The sequence below is a fragment of the Diachasma alloeum genome, unplaced genomic scaffold (assembly GCF_001412515.2).
Source record: "Diachasma alloeum isolate Michigan unplaced genomic scaffold, Dall2.0 Dall_scaffold_00760, whole genome shotgun sequence".
NCBI classification, from domain to species: domain Eukaryota; kingdom Metazoa; phylum Arthropoda; class Insecta; order Hymenoptera; family Braconidae; genus Diachasma; species Diachasma alloeum.
The window spans coordinates 542,012-554,246 of NW_021680890.1; the positions used below are offsets into that span (position 1 = coordinate 542,012).

The 12,235-nt window shown below is 36.8% G+C and overlaps 1 protein-coding gene across 1 annotated transcript in view; it reads left to right on the forward strand.

Moving 5' to 3' along the window:
- Positions 1-9,141: 9,141 nt before the first annotated feature.
- The window catches only part of LOC107044572 (protein rhomboid), a 29,482-nt gene continuing 26,388 nt past the window's right edge, over positions 9,142-12,235 (forward strand). Inside the window, exon 1 of the mRNA XM_015266500.1 lies at positions 9,142-9,332. The gene's annotated coding sequence lies outside the window, so the exon portion shown is untranslated. The remainder of the gene's footprint in view (positions 9,333-12,235) is intronic.

A 12,235-nucleotide genomic window follows, 5' to 3' on the forward strand; every position in this document is an offset into this window, starting at 1 on the left:
TGAATAATGAGTTTTAATGGTGAAAAGTAAAAAATGACAACGTTCTCCTTGTGCGAGAAATTAAATAAAATATGTGCCGATGTTTATGTAGGGAAGGGCGCGATTGAATAAACACTTTTGACATTAATCCTTGTAGTTTTATTTTACTGACGACCGCCAGGCCAAATAAATGATGTTCATTTCAGGAGAATTAGTTTTTCTTTTCATTTCTAGTGTCAAAAATAAATTAGAATGTAGAGAAGACTTCGTGATGATTGATCGACCAATGGCGTTGTGGGGACGTCGGTTTCGTGTTCGATGAAATTCAGTATTGGCCTCAGCGTAGGTATACATTCGTTATGCTAACGTAATCACACCTCATCGGACTATATTGGTTGCCCATAGAGAGAAACACAACCCGGATATTTCGTATAACGGAAGGATGGGCCGAACAGAATAAACATTAAAATTCGCTAGATCTATTCCTCTAGATTTCAATTATGAAGAAGAAAACAGAAAATTATAGCCTGGGATAATGTGAATAAATAAGTGGAGCGTCTATCTAATTTAAATTATTGTTTGTACTGATGAACCATTGAGTTTGATAATAGTATATTTCAGCACATGTGGGGCAATGTCGTCTTTAACGTGTGCGGGGTTTACAGCGTGAGTCGAAGGCGAGTGATGTAACCACACACGTTAAGGACGAAATTTCCCAACAAGTACTGACCAAAATTTTATGTCACGAAGCCTGAAACCGGCTGAATTAGACACGAGACGCGAAGCGTCGAGTCATGAGTGGCATAAATAAATTATTGAAATTAATTTGGAGTCATATATTGTCACACATTACCGGATCCCTTTAATAAAAAATCCAATATGTTTTTTGAGGCCGATCTATTCCGCCTAATGTGTTCTTTCTTTATCAGTATACTATCATATAATATAGTATAATGTATTATATATAATATAGTATAATATACATAGTATGCTATAATATATTTATAATATAATATATACATACTAAACTAAATACAAACAAATATTTGGTGGCAACATTAGATATTTGGTTAATTCTCAATCAACCCTGTTGTGAAACCATAATATCGAAAGTAAAAATGTTGTTTGATCAAAGTTATCTCTCTGATCATCATTACTCGTGTTTCGGTCTATTTTTACGTCATGCAAAGTTCGAAAGGAGACCAACGCATTCACACTCTAAATGGGAATTTTGGAAAGAGGGCTAAACGGCTTGGATGTGCTAATTGCCAACTGTCCATGTCTCTGTCTCGCTGCGGAATTGTTGATGAGTGTACCCTCGTGTCACGGAACGTTGGCCAAACCGCTGGCTGTGCTAATTAGATTGTAGCAATAGCCTCATTGAGAAGAAAATTGATGAAAGTTGCACAAATAAAATCATTGTGAATCGGGTGGATATGTGTGATATTTGATTTGATTTGATACAACGCTTAATTATAAGTTGGATAATATTTCGTATCGATTCTAACATACGTGTCGCATAAATGAACATAATTTCCATGAAAGTGAACCATTTTCCAATGGATAAATATAGAGTTGAAAATGGAAGAGAAGCGATACTGAATGAAATTTTACGAGGCAAATCGGAGGTAATTATGTGTTGTAAAATTGCAGCTGTCGATATCGAGGGCTCGTCAGAGGAAAGAGGAAATGGGCTTTCAAAAGAATAACGTCATGAAACGACACAAAAGAAAGCACGAATATAGAGTTTCCAGAAAATTCGAGGGAGTTCAAGGAGTTCCTGGAAAATTCGAGGGAATGCAATGAGTTTGTATATCGAAGATACAACCGCCTGCCTTTTTTCTCTTGAGCTTTTTTCTTTCAAATATGTTATCGAATCAGCGCAAACAGAATTTTTTTAGAACCCCAATATAGAATTTCTAGAGAATTCCAATAGAATTTTCTCGCGAATTCGTAAGTTTTTCTATTAAATTTTTCCATACATGATGTCATGAAAAAAAAGTCGCTTAAACTTGAGCTGAGAAGAAGAAAAGAGTTGTCTGAAATATTGTTATTCGCCTGCAATTTTATTGGAGTTGACAACACTTTAAGACCCTGTAATTAATAGAAAACAATTACGTAGATCTATGTCCATTTGTTAGAAAAATTTCTGTTTCACTCATTCTCCCAGGCCATTTAGGATTTTGCATAGGGGTTTTGAAAAATTAAAGAATACATTAAAAAAATCATCAATTTCTTGACTTTTTTTCGCTCCCCCTCCCCTGACTGCGCCATAAATACCTTACATCACTCAAAATATTTTCATCAGATTGTTTACCAACAAAAAAAAGAACAGAAAAGGCATTACATAGCATGAAAAAGGGGGAATGAAAATGAGAAAAACCCAGCAGAATCTTCAATAAATATCTTCACTTCAGACATTCCAACAATTCACCCCAATTTCAATCAGGGTGCTGGAACATCTGTATTTGAATCAAATTCACAATTTCACTAATTCGAACCCACTGAGGATTTCCAACATCTTCGAATCCGTTTATGTGGACCAGGGTTTGAGGACGTTCATTTGTAGATAGGCAATCTCCAAGCTTCAGTAGTTGTTCGGATGGCGTTAAGACTGGTGATTGCGATGACAAAGGGATTGAGCAGCCAATGAAAATGAAGAGTTGAAGCATCGGGTGCAAAATATTAGTGAGTTTAATGAATATATATTTATATATGCGGTTTATTGAGTACATGTGCTGTCTCTCCTGTTTTACTTTCGAGGAGTAACTCCAAAACACCAACGAAATATCTTGACTACAAATTATCCAGCTTTGAGGAGAAGAAAAATAACAAGCGCATAACGACGTCAAAATGTTAACGGATTAACGAAAGGAATATCAAGCGGTCTTTTATGTTTATATCCAATCTCCCGGATCACATACATCTCCACCAACTCGGGAAAGTTTTTTTTCTTTGTTGACTCGCATATCATCCATGAGAGCAGAAACGCAAAAATATATTACAAGAGTTATGGCTCGGGAAATCCCCCGCATCCTCGTCCACATATTTGGCCAGTGTCATTCGTAACTTGTGTGCCGACACGCGATGGAAGGAGTGGGTGGACAAAAAAGAGTAAAGAAAAAAATCGTAAATATGTCAATGGGAGGAAAATTTTAAAAGCCCTTCTGTTAATGGCTCGAGCGTCACCTTCCAGTGCAATAGCATACGAGAAGCACAGGTAACTGATGGTTGGAATTTACACTGAGAGAACAATAAATACGTTGTCCAAGAAGTCTTATTGGGGCCAACGAAATCACTAGTTGAAAATTGCCAAAAAAGAATTTTTTTGGTTCGAATTTGAAAGTCTCAAACATGAATAATCGCTCTGCTTTCGACAGCAACGAAATATTTGGTTCAAGAGGAGGATAATTCATACCAGACGGTGCCTTTTCAGGTTGAAAATATCTCATATAGAGGAAAATTTATCAATTACGCAAGACAAGAAATGCGTAATTCTTGTCTTGTCTTGCCTTACAGCATCACTAATCGATATGGAACATTGGATCCCCCATTTTAATTTCGAGGCAACTTGACTATCGTAACCACAAACGATTTCACGACACGAGAGATGATAAAAGAGTAGTAAATAAAATGGAAAGAGTAACTTTAAGTCGTTTCGTCCTCACTAGCTGACATATATTGAAGAATAACACAGCAGGAGTTAAACATCTAGCCCCTCACTCGCTTCCTCTGGCGTTCATATCCTCTTTAACCCGTTATCCCTCCCCTTCGACGGCCCCTCCCCCTCATCGCGCTTCGGGAAACTCGTCGAAACAACGGTGGTCGCCAAGGGGAGCACAAGTAACTTGGTCTTTGGCCACGGCCTAGGGTTTAATGGCCCCTCGAATCGAGTTTGTTCACCCACCCCCGTCCCGTCTACATCTTCTCAACCTCATTCCACAAATTTCTGTCTCTTTCTCTTCATCGCTGATGCCTTTTTTTACTCCCCTTCTTCCTTCCTCTTCCTCCTCTTCTTTCTTAAAAGCCAAATCCAATTTACTCGTAATCGCGTCGCGTACTCAGCAATGAGGGTGATTAATCTTCCTTCATTTCTCATGCAACTCTTCTTTGAGTTGTCCTGAAAGAACGGAAAGGCGGAAAACCAATGCGTGCCCAATATTTATTTATTTATTTATTCATCCATATGTATACCCTCTCGGGTCCTTACATTTTGTTCCCATCCTCTTGTCTGCGTTACCATGGCCGACTTACTTTTCCCCAACTGCACCCATTCGGACAAGGACTGCCAGGGAAACCATGGAAAACCTCAGTCGTGCAGCCGGCCGATATTGCAGGGATCCTATTGTGACCATCGGTTTTTTTTGTTTAACCATGTTTTTATACAAGAATATCAGTCAGTATTTGCAATATTTACAAACCTTAAAATCTAGCATAAAAAAAAAGTTCTAAGAACGTTATTTAATAGAGCGTATAAACATTTGGCCAGGAGAGGCTCTCGAGTTTATTTTATATCTAATTATTATTTTAATTGTTTTAATGATATAATATTCCTCTTTGAGATTGATACGTTATTTATTGTAAACAATATCAATATTTAGTGCTTGAAAAAAATGTTTTTGAATTTGCATGGATGTAAAAAAAAGCACAACAATAGTTGCAAGAATTTAGAAAGAAATAGAAAGAATGTAATTGTACTTCAATATCGTGAATCAACGAATGAAATTATGAGTCACATTAGTAACGTTTTAATTATTGTAAATCTATCCAGTTAATACTTGATATGGAGAACAGTCTTTGCATTATGGTAATACTTGATTGTCAGTTAATAATTAATTTCACAATAATTCGAAGTTTTAGGGAGGGGAAAAATAATTTCTATTGTGGCTATCGGTCACACTGACTCGATGGGCAAAGGTAGGTCTCTACATTCGTGCCTAGCGCCGCTAGTCACACGCGGAGAGGTAGGGCTAAGCGGACACCTATCCAAGTACTGGGAGCCTATTCTCGAGTTGAAATCGTGCGTTCGATTTCGATAGGTCGTATGCGACTCGTGGTACGATTTCAATTCGAGAATAGGCTCCCTGATCAGACTAAACGCTGCTTAGCTGGGACGACCGCCGGAGCCGTGCGCTACCCGCGTGACCATTACTGCCACTACTTGCCCGATATAAATTTTTCCACATGCTACTGCCCTTGCGGCTCTTCAGATATTCGAGTAGATCGCCGGAAATTCCTGATATCTAGCTAGTGATGATGTCATTCCTACATGTTGTAACACTCACGTATAATTGGAAGGCAGCATCAACCCCGGATATAAAACAAATTGCGAGCTCATTCGACATATAACAGAGTTAAACCATTCAACCATTTTACTAGGTCCACTTCGATATATGGAAAATTCATTCCAACCTCCGGCGTTTTCTATCCCTCTCAGTTGTACTATGTACAGTAAATGTTTTTGGCATGTGTGGTCGATTTCAACGTGATTTGGTTGCCGAATAGAAATTTCCCAATCGCTTGCAACGACGAGAGCCAATCGTTAGAACCCCCACAAATCTAAACTGATTGACTTGTGTACTTCTGCATGTACAAAGAATAAAAATTTTATCATTCTCAACATAATGTCAAAATAAGTTGAATTTTTTCGTCAAGCGATAATATTGCAGTAAACATAATAAATATTTAGTGCGCGGGGGCAGAATCAAGGTTATTCATAGGTAATTCAATTAACCCGTCGTTACACCAAAAAAATGTTTTAAAAAAAATCAAATAACATTATTTGAAATTTTTTACTTATTTCAAGAATAATTTTTTTTACAAATTAATAAACTTGTTTACTTATTTCAAGAAAATGGATTTAATTATATTAAACAAACAATTTATTTATTTCAAATAAATAGTTTTCGTATTGTAAGGAAATCACATTTTCATGTATTTTGTGGAAAAATTCCAAAAGTGTGTTCCAACAATATTTGTGGGCTGGACGATAAGAGCTCTTTATTTTTGATTACACTTTTCACTCTAGTCTATACGACCTTCTTTCATCATCGTCTCCCTGATAGTGAAACCATGGCGCAGCAATTTCTTCTCCCCCCCTTCGCCTAAATGTCTTCCGTGATGTATGCACAGCCCCTAAAAATTATTGTGTTTTTCATTCAATCTTTTTCGAGTTTATTATCATCCCAAAGCGATAATAAAGTATTTGAATCAAATTAATATTTATTTTATTCATGTTTGAGACTTTTAAATTCGAACCAAACAAATTCTTTTTTAACAATTTTCAACTAGCGATTTTGTTGGCCCAAACAAGAGTTGTCCGACAACATGTTTGTTTTTCACTCAGTGCACAGAGCCTAAATATAAGAATGAACGGAGACTATCCTTACACGTGATAGAATTTTGTACCGAATTAATTATTTTTCAACATCAGTAGCTCAAAGAGAAAAAAATTATTAGCAATATTTTTATTAGCTCTGCCATATGGCGGAAAACTCATTAGTTCTTGATTGGGGATTAGACGTAGTTATAATATCATTAAAATGTACTTCCAGCATGTGGAGGAAGGATCCATAGGGTGTTTACACGAGATAGGAGTATCATCCAAGTACTGTATAGCTCGAATGCATGAATGTATGTAACACACATCAACATAAAAACCCATCGTCTTTCTTCAATTCCACTTTACACACTCGCTCTAATATCATCACCACAACATTTCATTTAACTTCTAGTTTTTTTTTTCGATCAACCTCGAAAGTTAAAAAATAGTCCACATGGATTCTCAATTACATAAATTGGAAATTTTCAGCAGTTATTGTCGATTTTTTTCCATTCTTCGGAATCTCCTGCGGCATGTTAAGAATTTTTTAATCTTCTCCCGTAATTACAGTTCAATCGAACGTGAAAATATTTCTCTTGAAATAAAAAAGAAGGGAGAGAATTCGTCGATATACACGAGGGAAATCCATGGAACAGCCTTTATATATATATAGGTATATATGGGTAGCTAGAAATTTCGTTCGATATTATAGAATACAAGGAGAAGCCATTACTGAAGCGAATATAAGAATTCTTATATTGACAAGTGTGTGTTTGAGAAATGTTTTTCTCATTATCATCTGTGGTACATTGAAACAAAAAATTTGATTAATAAAAGTTCAGGAAATTTCTGGTTCCCTTCGTCGGAAAAAAAGAGAACAATAAAATGTCACTCAACGAACTAGTACACGGACGAAAAAATTTAATAGAAAAACCTATTGAATTTGGTAGAAAATTCTATTGAATTTCTATTGAACTGTTCAATTCGTTTTTGGCCGATTCTATTGAAATGTTCAATAGAAAATATTCAGTAGAAAAAGTCAATAGAATTCAATTTTTCTGTGTAACTTATTCTATTGAATTTTTTTCTATTGAACATGTCAATAGACTCAGCCAAAAACTAATAGAAAGTTCAATAGAAATTCAATAGAATTTTCTAACGAATTCGATACGTTTTTCTATTAAATTTTTTCGTGCGTATAAGATGGCAAAATTATCGGAGGCTATTGCGGAGTCTTACTTAACATAAAAACCTCAGAACTCTAAAACAATGCCGAATTTTCTGACCCGTTAAAACTCCCTTTCAGAACTTGTCACATTTTCATCTTATTTTCTCGACCCACAAAGAGAAAAGAGAACAAAAGGAAGCTAAAAGAGAAAAAAAACAAAAAGAGAATAATACACGGGAGCCTCTGTTACTCAGTTACTTCAGTAATGACGTCATCTGAACGGCTGTTTGGATAAGAACAGTTTGTGAAAAAGAAAATGCTTTTGTGGCTAGATACGGTTAAACGAGGTAAAGAAAATCTCTCGTAGACGTATAACCGCGGGTTCTTTTCCAACCTCGGGTCTTGATGCCTCGCAAATCGCCGCAGATAGTCTACCCTTTATCATCATCTTATTCTCATTTTTTTTGTTTTTTTCACCTCTTTCTCGTACCTTTTCTTCCATCTGTCATGATCTTTTTTTTCCAAATTAACGCCTCTCTCCCCAGCCCAGGTATATCTTTTATGACGGAGGAGTAATGGGAGAAGGAAATTCACGAGCTTTCCCTATTTTACGTAATTTTTTCTTCGATTCCGTATTTAGTTTGAAGGGACCCCGAGCTATGTGGTATTGACGGAAAAATATTTGAACGCGACGGTTTTGAAGGAGCGTATTCCACTCGTATATTTTATGATAACAGTGCTGTCAATTCGGTGAGGGGTTACTAATTAGTTGGGACCAGGGTTGGGTCGTTTACTGAAAATACAGTAGAATACTGGTAATTTATCTGTGAATGGCGAGGCTGTTGCTCGTGACTGAATTTCACGAGGGTTATCAGTCGTGAGGGTCATGCCTTGCAAGGGTCGAGCGTCACAAGGGTCATATTTCGCAAGGATCATGCCTTGCGAGGGTCAAATATCGACAGGATCATACCTCACAAGGGGCCAATGTTGCAAGGTTCATACATCGCAAGGGTCATACCTCGTGAGGCTCACGATAGACCCTTGACGATTTTCCTTTCTCCTTCTTTGTTTTACCCTCATGATCGTTAGACCCTTATGATTGTCCTCCCTGCGCTTATCGTTGGAACCTTGTGATTGTCCTGTTTGACCCTTGCGAGGCGTGACCCTTGCAAGACTTGCACATGACGTATTGTTTTCAATCACGCACGATGGCGACACATGCGGTCAAAAAGGTCTAACCTTTTTTACATGTAGAAAACTTGGTAAATAACCGCTGATATTATACTTGCCCAACCCTGGTTAAGATTAATTTAGATACAAACAAGCTGCGACGCGACTTTCGTCTATCCGTCATGAAAAGCTTTACGCTTTGCGTGATGGTAGTCTAGTCTGTTTGATAATTACCGAGTTAGCGCTGCAGATAAAAGTGCTAATGAGGCAACACATAAAATGTTAATTTAACCGAAGAATATGGAAAATAAATGAATTAAAATCCTGTTGTTGTTCAGAAAAAATTGGAGAGGGAAAAGAAAAATCTGAAAATTTCAACTCTTTCCACGCATTGGCGCATGCGCAATATCATGATGCGAACGACAGAGGAGTGAAAAGGATGAACAAGCCGGCGATGAACTCCACTGATGCCGCTGCGTCCAGTACACGCGGTGACGTTAGATCAGACGTACGTGAGTCGAAAATAATATCTATCTACACATTGAATAAAAATCCAACTTTCCGAATATCAAAAGGACAGTGTTGAATAGTCGTGAGTGATTGAAAAATTATGAGTGAGCGTTGCAAAATTCAACATTAACTCAATGGCTCCATAATCGGTCATTTACTATCAGTGCATACGCCCTTATATAGGTACGTAAAAACAAATATTGTGAATTATAAAATATTTGTCCAGTGACTTATTTAAAAATTCAACGATTGGACGATTTCAACTTGAAAATTATTTCGTTTGTTAGTCAGGAAATTAAAGAAAGAGATATTTTAATGATCATTAACGGGAAAAATATCAAAGTCATATTGCAATAGTCCTCGTATAGTAAAAAAGGAAAACATCTTCAAGTGTTGAATGTTCAATAAATTACGGACTTTCAAATTTTTTTGACGTCGAGTTGAATTGTTTGTTTGACATTCGAATGCATATTATCTCTTCAATGTACGAAAAAATGATCGCTCACAAGAGTTACTATTCTATATAGAGGTTGTAGTTCAGCTTCAATGGTTATTTGCCTATGACAGGTCTCCTCTCCGATTCAATGACTCGCTATTGTATCGGTTCTCAGCATTGAGAGGCTGTGAGAATAAAGAGGCTGCTTTGATGAAGGGGTTCGGAGGACGAGGAGGTGGTTGGGGGGTTGCTCCAAGGGTGACTTGTCTCGATATGAGGTTCCTCTGCGGTGATTGAATCAGGCCATGATTCCTCTCATTTCGAATTAAATGGTATCCCAAGTTGAAAGTCGTCAAAGTTCTCCATTTGGGGTGAAAAGTAATCAGTACTTCAGGGAGCAATTTTCCGTGCTTTTGGTGTGTGAAAAAATAGTATATTTCGGGCCTTCGGCTCGTGATATAATCCCACGAGCTAAAAAACATTTTTTCACGAGTTACGAACAATATTTTTCATCACAATGTGGCGGAAATTGGACTTTTCGTTCACTTTTCGTCACAGCGTGATGAAAAATAATGTATCATCGATTAAACGGCGGGTAAAAGATATTGCTCGAATATCATCTCTCTATATTATAACAATTCAAATCAACTTCTGGTGATGAATTTTGGTACGCGAAATTAAAACTCTACAATTAAGGGTCATGAGGCTCAAAATAATGGTCATAAGGGTCACGAGGTTCAAAATCAGGGCCATGAGGGCCATAATGGTTATAATAAGGTTATCATAAGGGTTATAAGGGTCACGAGGTTCAAAATCAGGGTTATGAGGTTCATAATGGTTACAATAAGATTATCATAAGGGTTATCATAAGGGTTATAAGGGTCACGAGAGTTAGAATAAGGGATATGAGGGTCACATTAAAGATCACAAGGGTCAGAATAAGGATGATGGGAGTCATATGTGGGTCATATGGAGGTTGGTGAGCGAAACCCTTGTCCAATGTCACTCGAAGCTCTACCTATTTCGATTTGGAACCTGATGCTACGGTGGGCTCTCTTACAAAATAAAAGACCAACTACCGCATATAACAAAGCATGATACTTTTTTTCTCTCGAACCTCGCAAAAAATTCAATTAAATCTTTTTACAATGCGTACGTACATATCGAGACTGCATGACATCAAGTTTCTTTTGGATGAATAAAGGAATGTTGTCAAAAAGCATTTTATTAAAATTCGGTTGAATACCGATTAATCAATTTATGAGTTTTTTCGGAATATCGTCACTTGATAATTTGATAGTATTATTGAAGTTCCATGTGCGGTGGTGTGCCTTAAAAAAATTGTCAATATATGCTTCATTTTTATTCAATTGTGCAAAGAAATTGATGGGGAATTTTTGTAATTAATTTGTTTTTTTTGGCGTCTCTCATTTCGTTCTCAACTTTTAAATCGATGTACTTATAATATAATGCCTTTTTTGGTACGATAAAATGTCACCTGCACATGAATACAGATTGTACCAGATGAGTTCATTATCTCGCTAAAAGTGGCGGATAGGTTGGGGCTGGAAGTCAATGGTATTCCCTGCCCTCGTTACGCTCTACCACTTTCAGTGGAAAATTGATTTTCTCTTCTTTCACAAATTCGACGATTCCATTTGTCATTCATATTAGCATAATTTCTAGGGACATTTTGCACCCTCGTTGGTGGGGCATTCCCTTCACTGGAACAATTTCCTAGCAATTGCAGGTGACACACTACACTGAGAGAAAAATAAACACGTTATCAAACAAGTCTTGTTTGGGCCAACAAAATCGTTAGTTGAAAATAGCCAAAAAAGAATTTGTTTGGTTCGAATTTGAAAGTCTCAAACATGAATAATTGTTCTGCTTTCGACAGCAACGAAATATTTGGCTCAAGAGGCGGATAATTCACACCAGACGGTGCCTTTTCATGATGAAAATATCTCGGAGGAAAATTTATCAACAAATATTTTATCCCCAAGTTACAAGATTGCTATCATATCATTATTATTGTTTCATTTAAGGGTTTATTTCTTGTCTGTGATTAGTAGACAGCCGAAATGAAAAACTACTATCCCTTGTTTCCCATAAAACAAAGATTTTTCGGGAGCAAAATACGTATGGGAGTATCAAGTAACAAAGGAGTAGTGCTAGAAATGACATTTCTTGCGTGTACAGAGAACGCAATTTTTTTTCAATTACTAAATCTATTTTAGCGACAAAAATTTTTCATTCCGGCGCACTCTGCATGTTGGGCACAAAAAAATCCTTTTTTGATAATTTTCAAAAAATATTTTCTTGACACAAGTAAGACTTGTTTGAGAACTTCGTGGTTTTTCTCTCAGTGTAGGCAATAAAAACGTATTGGACTAATGGTAACAATAGGTTGACAATTCCTTTTCACTCAACTTCACTCAATTTTCCAAAACAGGAAATTAATGAAGAGGATAAAATTTCAAATAATGAATTGAATTTTACAGCTGGTGGATTCCCAGAAGGGGATATTTTTTCTTCAAATAAAGAAGAAAAAAACTGTATTAAATGAACGCATGGGAAATAAAGATGGAGCGGGGCGGTAGATAAGGGAAGAAGCTTTTTCTCGGTTTGAGGAAAAAGTGGGGGGGGG